Source organism: Callorhinchus milii, unplaced genomic scaffold, assembly GCF_018977255.1.
Source record: "Callorhinchus milii isolate IMCB2004 unplaced genomic scaffold, IMCB_Cmil_1.0 Scaffold59, whole genome shotgun sequence".
Lineage (NCBI taxonomy): Eukaryota > Metazoa > Chordata > Chondrichthyes > Chimaeriformes > Callorhinchidae > Callorhinchus > Callorhinchus milii.
In genome coordinates this window covers 220,190-226,780 of record NW_024704800.1, presented here as the reverse complement: position 1 = coordinate 226,780, position 6,591 = coordinate 220,190, and the positions used below count along the sequence as shown (strand labels likewise).

At 60.9% G+C, this 6,591-nt stretch overlaps 1 protein-coding gene across 1 annotated transcript in view; it reads left to right on the top strand.

The window, feature by feature from the left end:
* Positions 1-6,051: 6,051 nt before the first annotated feature.
* LOC103190679 (spectrin beta chain, non-erythrocytic 1-like) overlaps positions 6,052-6,591 on the top strand; it is a gene marked incomplete at its 3' end in the record, with an annotated part of 84,850 nt that continues 84,310 nt past the window's right edge. The window contains 1 exon segment of the mRNA XM_042345540.1: positions 6,052-6,175.

Genomic DNA, 6,591 nt, shown 5'->3' with positions numbered 1-6,591 from the left:
ACTGGATGTTGCTCCATCTCTGACCATGACCCTCATTGGTTCAGTAAACAGGAAACAAATCATTTGATTGGAATTCTCTGTCAAGTCTTGCCGCCTGGAATGGGAATGTAAATTGGTAACAGGAACAGGCAGATCAGTCCTGAAACTCCTCTGGACACCGGTTCACCAGGGCTTGAAGGGTTAAATGATGAGAGCAGGTTTGCATAAACTTGGTGGAGTGTGTAGCTCAGTGGTTAGAGACCTGGGTTTGATTCCTGAGCAGAACGAAAGGTTGGGCAAGTTTTCTTACTCTACACTCTTCTGTTTACCAACAGTAAGTAGGAACCTGGATGTTAGTCGATTGGAGGATCACTTTCCGGGGGTAATAATCCCCTCAAAATAATAATATTCATTTGGTCATTTCAATCCACGACTCTTTGTGGGGACGTCGCTGGGTGCAATTGGCTGCCACGTTTCGTCTGCACAATATCCAGTCACTACTACATTTTACAGCGTATCCTGTGAAGCGCTTTGAGACGTCTTGAAGACGTGATAAGGCGCCGGGTCAAAATGCAAGGATTATAACTTGGCCTGGATTCCCTTGAGTTTATAATAATAATAATAATAAACCTGGCGTTTGACCCAGCGCCTTATCACGGCTTTGAGGCGTCTTAAAGTGCTTCACGGGACACACTGTCAGTCGGAGGGCGTCTCAGAGCTTTACAGTAACGGATCCTGGCGCTGAGCCAGGGGGAGGGAGAGGAGCCAGGGGGAGGGGGAGGGGGGACGGTGACCAAAGGCACAGTCAAAAAGAAAAGTCTCAGTGGTGACCTGAAAATAGGAAGGGAAGGGGTGAGGGAAGGGGGGATCGGGCAGTGGGGTTTGGGGGTGGGGGGAAGGCCAGGACTGGGGGGATCGGGGAGTGGGGTTTGGGGGTGGGGGGAAGGCCAGGACTGGGGGGATCGGGGAATGGGGTTTGGGGTGGGGGGAAGGCCAGGACTGGGGAGATCGGGGAGTGGGGTTTGGGGTGGGGGGAAGGCCAGGACTGGGGGGATCGGGCAGTGGGGTTTGGGGTGGGGGGAAGGCCAGGACTGGGGAGATCGGGGAGAGGGGTTTGGTGCGGGTGAGAATGCGGGCGGCAGAGTTCTGGATGACATGGGTTGTATGGATGGTGGTGGAGGGGAGGAGGAGGGCGTTGGAGTAGTGCAGCTGAGAGGTGACAAAGGCCTGGACCAGGGCTTCAGCGGCTTTTGGGGAGAGGTATTGGTGGAGACGGGCGATGCGTCAGAGGTGGAAGAAGGCGGTGCTGGTGAGGGGCCGGATGTGGGAGAGGAAGGATAATTGGGGGTCGAGCCTGACCCCCTGGGTTGTGTATGGGTTCGGAGAGCTTTAGGGGGGGGGTCGGATCGGTGGAGGAGGTGAGAGCCGTGAGATTTTAGACGTTGACGAGAGCCAAAGAGTACGGCTTCCGTCGTGTCAACATTCAGCTGAAGGAAGTTTGCGCTCATCCAACCCCTGAGGTCTGACAGACAGAACATCAGGGGACGAGGGGGGGGACGGGGGGCGCAAAAAGAGGTGGAAAAATAGAGTTGGGTGTCGCCCGCGTACGTGTGGAAATGTACCCCATGTCTGCGGATGACATCCCCAAGAGGGAGCGTGTAGATCAGAAAGAGGAGGGGCCAACGATGGATCCTTGGGGTACCCCACACGTAACCGGGTGAGAGCGGAGGAGAAGCCGTTGGTGCAGATGTATTGCTGCGGTTTGTGAGGTAGGACTCGAACCGGGCGAATGCGGTCCCACTAAGGTGGACGACGGAGGAAAGGCGGTGGAGGAGGATGGCGTGATCGACTGTGTCGAACGCGGCAGAGAGATCCAGGAGAACAAGGAGGCAAAGGGAGCCCTGGTCACAGATAATAATAATAATAATAATCCTTGCATTTGATATAGCGCTTTTCACGTTGGGAGGACATCACAAAGCGCTTCACAGAACACACTGTAAAGTGAATTGACTGTATATTTGTGGGCGAACGAGGCAGCCAATTGCGCACAGCAATGTCCCACAAACAGTCGTAGATTGAAAATGACCAATTTATTATTGTCTGTGGTTTTGGAGGGATTATTATTAGGCTCTGTGTGGAGTAAGGAAACTTGCCCAAGGTTTCGCCCTCTGCCTGGAATTGATCTCAGGTCTCTCACTTGCAAAGCGAGTGCTCTAACCACTGAGCTACAGGACTCCACAGATAGAAAGGATGTTGTTTGTGACTTTCACAAGCGCAGTCTCTGTACTGTGGGCAGAAACCAGACTGGAGGGGTTCGAAGAGGGAGTGGGAGGAGAGGTTTGCGCGGAGTTGGTTGGCAACAACATGTTCTAGAACTTTTGAGAGGAAGGGCAGGTTAGAAAGTTGGTGGGGAGGGGGTCGAGGCAGCAGATGGTGGGTTTCATGGAGGTGCTGGTGGGTGTGAGGGAGGAGGGAGAGATGGGAAGGACGGATTATAGGATGGGGGTGGTGGTAGGAGCAGATGATGGGGAGGGTGAGGGGGACGGAGAGTGCGTGGTGGTGGGTGACAAGAGGCAGGTAGATGAGGCTGCCTGGCGGATGTTAAGTATTTTAGATGAAAAGAAGTCCATGCCCTCCTCGCACTTGGCATTTGATATGAAGATTGAGGGGCCTGAGGGGGGGGCACGGAGGAGGTAATAGGTGGAAAAAGGATTTTAGGGTTGTGTTTAGCCTCCAAGATGATGTTGGAATGGAAACCATTTTTGTGTGTGTCAAAGAACGGTGGTAGCTGTGGAGATGCTCGAGCCGCAGTTGGTGGTGAACTGTCAGGCCAGTTTTCCGCCATCTGCGCTCGAGTAGACGGGTTTGGGTTTTTTGGCAGCGGAGATGGTGGTGGTACCGGGGGGAGCAGTGGGTTTGGAGACGGGGGGTGTACCGGGGGAAGCGGTGGGTTTGGTGACGGCGGTGGTCCCGGGGGGAGCGGTGGGTTTGGAGATGGGGGGTGTATCGTGGAGTCCTGTAGCTCAATGGTTAGAGCACTCGCTTTGCAAGTGAGAGACCTGAGTTCAATTCCAGGCAGAGGGCGAAACCTCGGGCAAGTTTCCTTACTCCACACAGAGCCTAATAATAATCCCTCCAAAACCAAAAACAATAATAAATTGGTCATTTTCAATCCATGACTGTTTGTGGGACATTGCTGTGCGCAATTGGCTGCCGCGTTCGCCCACAAATATACAGTCAATTCACTTTACAGTATATTCTGTGAAGCGCTTTGGGACGTCCTCCCGACGTGAAAAGCGCTATATCAAATGCAAGGATTATTATTATTATTATTATTATTATCGGGGGGGAACAGTGGGTTTGGAGACGGCGGAGATCCCGGGGGGAGGAGTGGGTTTGGAGACGGGGGTGTACCGGGGGAGCGGTGGGTTTGGTGACGGCGGTGGTCCCGGGGGGATCGGTGGGTTTGGAGACGGGGGGTGTACCGGGGGGAGGAGTGGGTTTGGTGACGGCGGTGGTCCCGGGGGGAGCGGTGGGTTTGGTGACGGCGGTGGTCCCGGGGGGAGCGGTGGGTTTGGTGACGGCGGAGGTCCCGGGGGGAGCGGTGGGTTTGGTGACGGCGGTGGTCCCGGGGGAGCGGTGGGTTTGGTGACGGCGGTGGTCCGGGGGGAGCGGTGGGTTTGGCGACGGCGGTGGTCCCGGGGGGAGCGGTGGGTTTGGGGACGGCGGTGGTCCCGGGGGGAGCGGTGGGTTTGGCGACGGCGGTGGTCCCGGGGGGAGCGGTGGGTTGGGGACGGCGGTGGTCCCGGGGGAGCGGTGGGTTTGGCGACGGCGGTGGTCCCGGGGGAGCGGTGGGTTTGGCGACGGCGGTGGTCCCGGGGGAGCGGTGGGTTTGGTGACTGCAGTGGTCCCGGGGGGAGCGGTGGGTTTGGCGACGGCGGTGGTCCCGGGGGAGCGGTGGGTTTGGCGACGGCGGTGGTCCCGGGGGGAGCGGTGGGTTTGGCGACGGCGGTGGTCCCGGGGGAGCGGTGGGTTTGGGGACGGCGGTGGTCCCGGGGGAGCGGTGGGTTTGGAGACGGGGGGTGTACCGGGGGGAGCGGTGGGTTTGGCGACGGCGGTGGTCCCGGGGGGAGCGGTGGGTTTGGGGACGGCGGTGGTCCCGGGGGGAGCGGTGGGTTTGGCGACGGCGGTGGTCCCGGGGGGAGCGGTGGGTTTGGCGACGGCGGTGGTCCCGGGGGGAGCGGTGGGTTTGGTGACTGCAGTGGTCCCGGGGGGAGCGGTGGTTTGGTGACGGCGGTGGTCCCGGGGGGAGCGGTGGGTTTGGCGACGGTGGTGGTCCCGGGGGAGCGGTGGGTTTGGCGACGGCGGTGGTCCCGGGGGGAGCGGTGGGTTTGGGGACGGCGGTGGTCCCGGGGGGAGCGGTGGGTTTGGAGACGGGGGGTGTACCGGGGGGAGCGGTGGGTTTGGCGACGGCGGTGGTCCCGGGGGGAGCGGTGGGTTTGGGGACGGCGGTGGTCCCGGGGGGAGCGGTGGGTTTGGGACGGCGGTGGTCCCGGGGGGAGCGGTGGGTTTGGCGACGGCGGTGGTCCCGGGGGGAGCGGTGGGTTTGGCGACGGCGGTGGTCCCGGGGGGAGCGGTGGGTTTGGTGACTGCAGTGGTCCCGGGGGGAGCGGTGGGTTTGGTGACGGCGGTGGTCCCGGGGGGAGCGGTGGGTTTGGCGACGGTGGTGGTCCCGGGGGGAGCGGTGGGTTTGGCGACGGCGGTGGTCCCGGGGGGAGCGGTGGGTTTGGGGACGGCGGTGGTCCCGGGGGAGCGGTGGGTTTGGAGACGGGGGTGTACCGGGGGAGCGGTGGGTTTGGTGACGGCGGTGGTCCCGGGGGGGGGCGGTGGGTTTGGTGACTGCGGTGGTCCCGGGGGGAGCGGTGGGTTTGGTGACGGCGGTGGTCCCGGGGGGAGCGGTGGGTTTGGTGACGGCGGTGGTCCGGGGGAGCGGTGGGTTTGGAGACGGGGGTGTACCGGGGGGAGCGGTGGGTTTGGTGACGGCGGTGGTCCCGGGGGGGGGGCGGTGGGTTTGGTGACTGCGGTGGTCCCGGGGGAGCGGTGGGTTTGGTGACGGCGGTGGTCCCGGGGGGAGCGGTGGGTTTGGTGACGGCGGTGGTCCCGGGGGGAGCGGTGGGTTTGGGGACGGCGGTGGTCCCGGGGGAGCGGTGGGTTTGGGGACGGCGGTGGTCCCGGGGGGAGCGGTGGGTTTGGTGACGGCGGTGGTCCCGGGGGAGCGGTGGGTTTGGTGACGGCGGTGGTCTCGGGGGGAGCGGTGGGTTTGGTGACGGCGGTGGTCTCGGGGGGAGCGGTGGGTTTGGAGACCACGTGACGAGGTTTGGGGTTCAGACAATTATTATTATTGTTATTGTCGGTATTGATTACCAATGAGAGGGTTAATCAATAGAGGGCGGGGCTGTGGGGGTGGTTGAGTGATGGTATCTCCCACTGGGATTCCTCCCCCCGGGGAGGATGGTGCAGTTCAGGGGGCGTTCCCCCCTCGGGCATGAACCACGTGGCGCGGGGGGGGAAGAGCCCCAATGAACCGGACATTAACCCCGAAATAAACAACAACACCACCACGATTGCATTTGTGTAACTTTACTAACGTTAAGTAAAGGGGGAGTGGGCATAGTGCGGGGGGGGGGCTGTGCGGGGGCAATTGAGGGATGGCGACCCCCCGGACTACCCCTTCTGTGGAGATGGTGGTACAGTCCAAAGGTGGGGGTCAGTTTCCCCTCCACTTAGGACTGAACCACTGAGAGGGGGGGACTGACTGGATACCCCCCTCCCGGCAATGAAGCAAGTGAATCAGAAGGCGGGGGGAGGGGAGGGGGGGACTGGACACACTGCAGAGCGGTGGGAGGGCGGATATCGATGGGGAGGGGGTTGTGATGGAAGGGGTATTGAGACCCCGGGCTCCCCCTCTCCCCCCCCCTCGCTGTGTGTGTGTGGGGGCAATGGTACAGTCCACAGGTTTTCCCGCCCAAATGGCCGCGCGCGGCGTCGAGCGCGAGAGCGACCGTTAGAGGGGGAGAGGGACCGTTGGAGGGGTTCGGGGTCACGGGGTTCAGGTCATTCTTATTCAGGTATTGTCTGATGTGGTTGTGCGGTGTTGGCGCTGAGGCGGAAACACGAGGAACAGTGCGGTTAACAGGTGCGGTTTGAGATGACAATAATAACAATAACAGTCCCCCCCTCCCCCCCCCCCCCCGGGGTGTGACTCGGGGCCTCATCACGGCTTCCAGACGTCTCAAAGCGCTTCACGGGACACGCCGTCGAGTGTAGTGACTGTGTGTGTGTTTTGGGGGCCAATGGCGGCAGCCGATCGCGCTCAGCGACGTCCCCACAAACAGCCGCCGGGGGTTGAAGTGACCGAATTATTATTGTTTTGAAGGGATTATTACCCCCGAAAAGTGATCCCCCAATCGCCTGACAAGCGACTGACTGCCGGGGACACAGGCGTGTGGGGGTGTGTGTGGGTGTGTGAGTGTGTGGGGGTGTGAGTGTGTGTGCGCTGTGTGGGTGTGTGAGTGAGTGTGTGTGCGCTGTGTGGGTGTGTGAGTGTGTGTG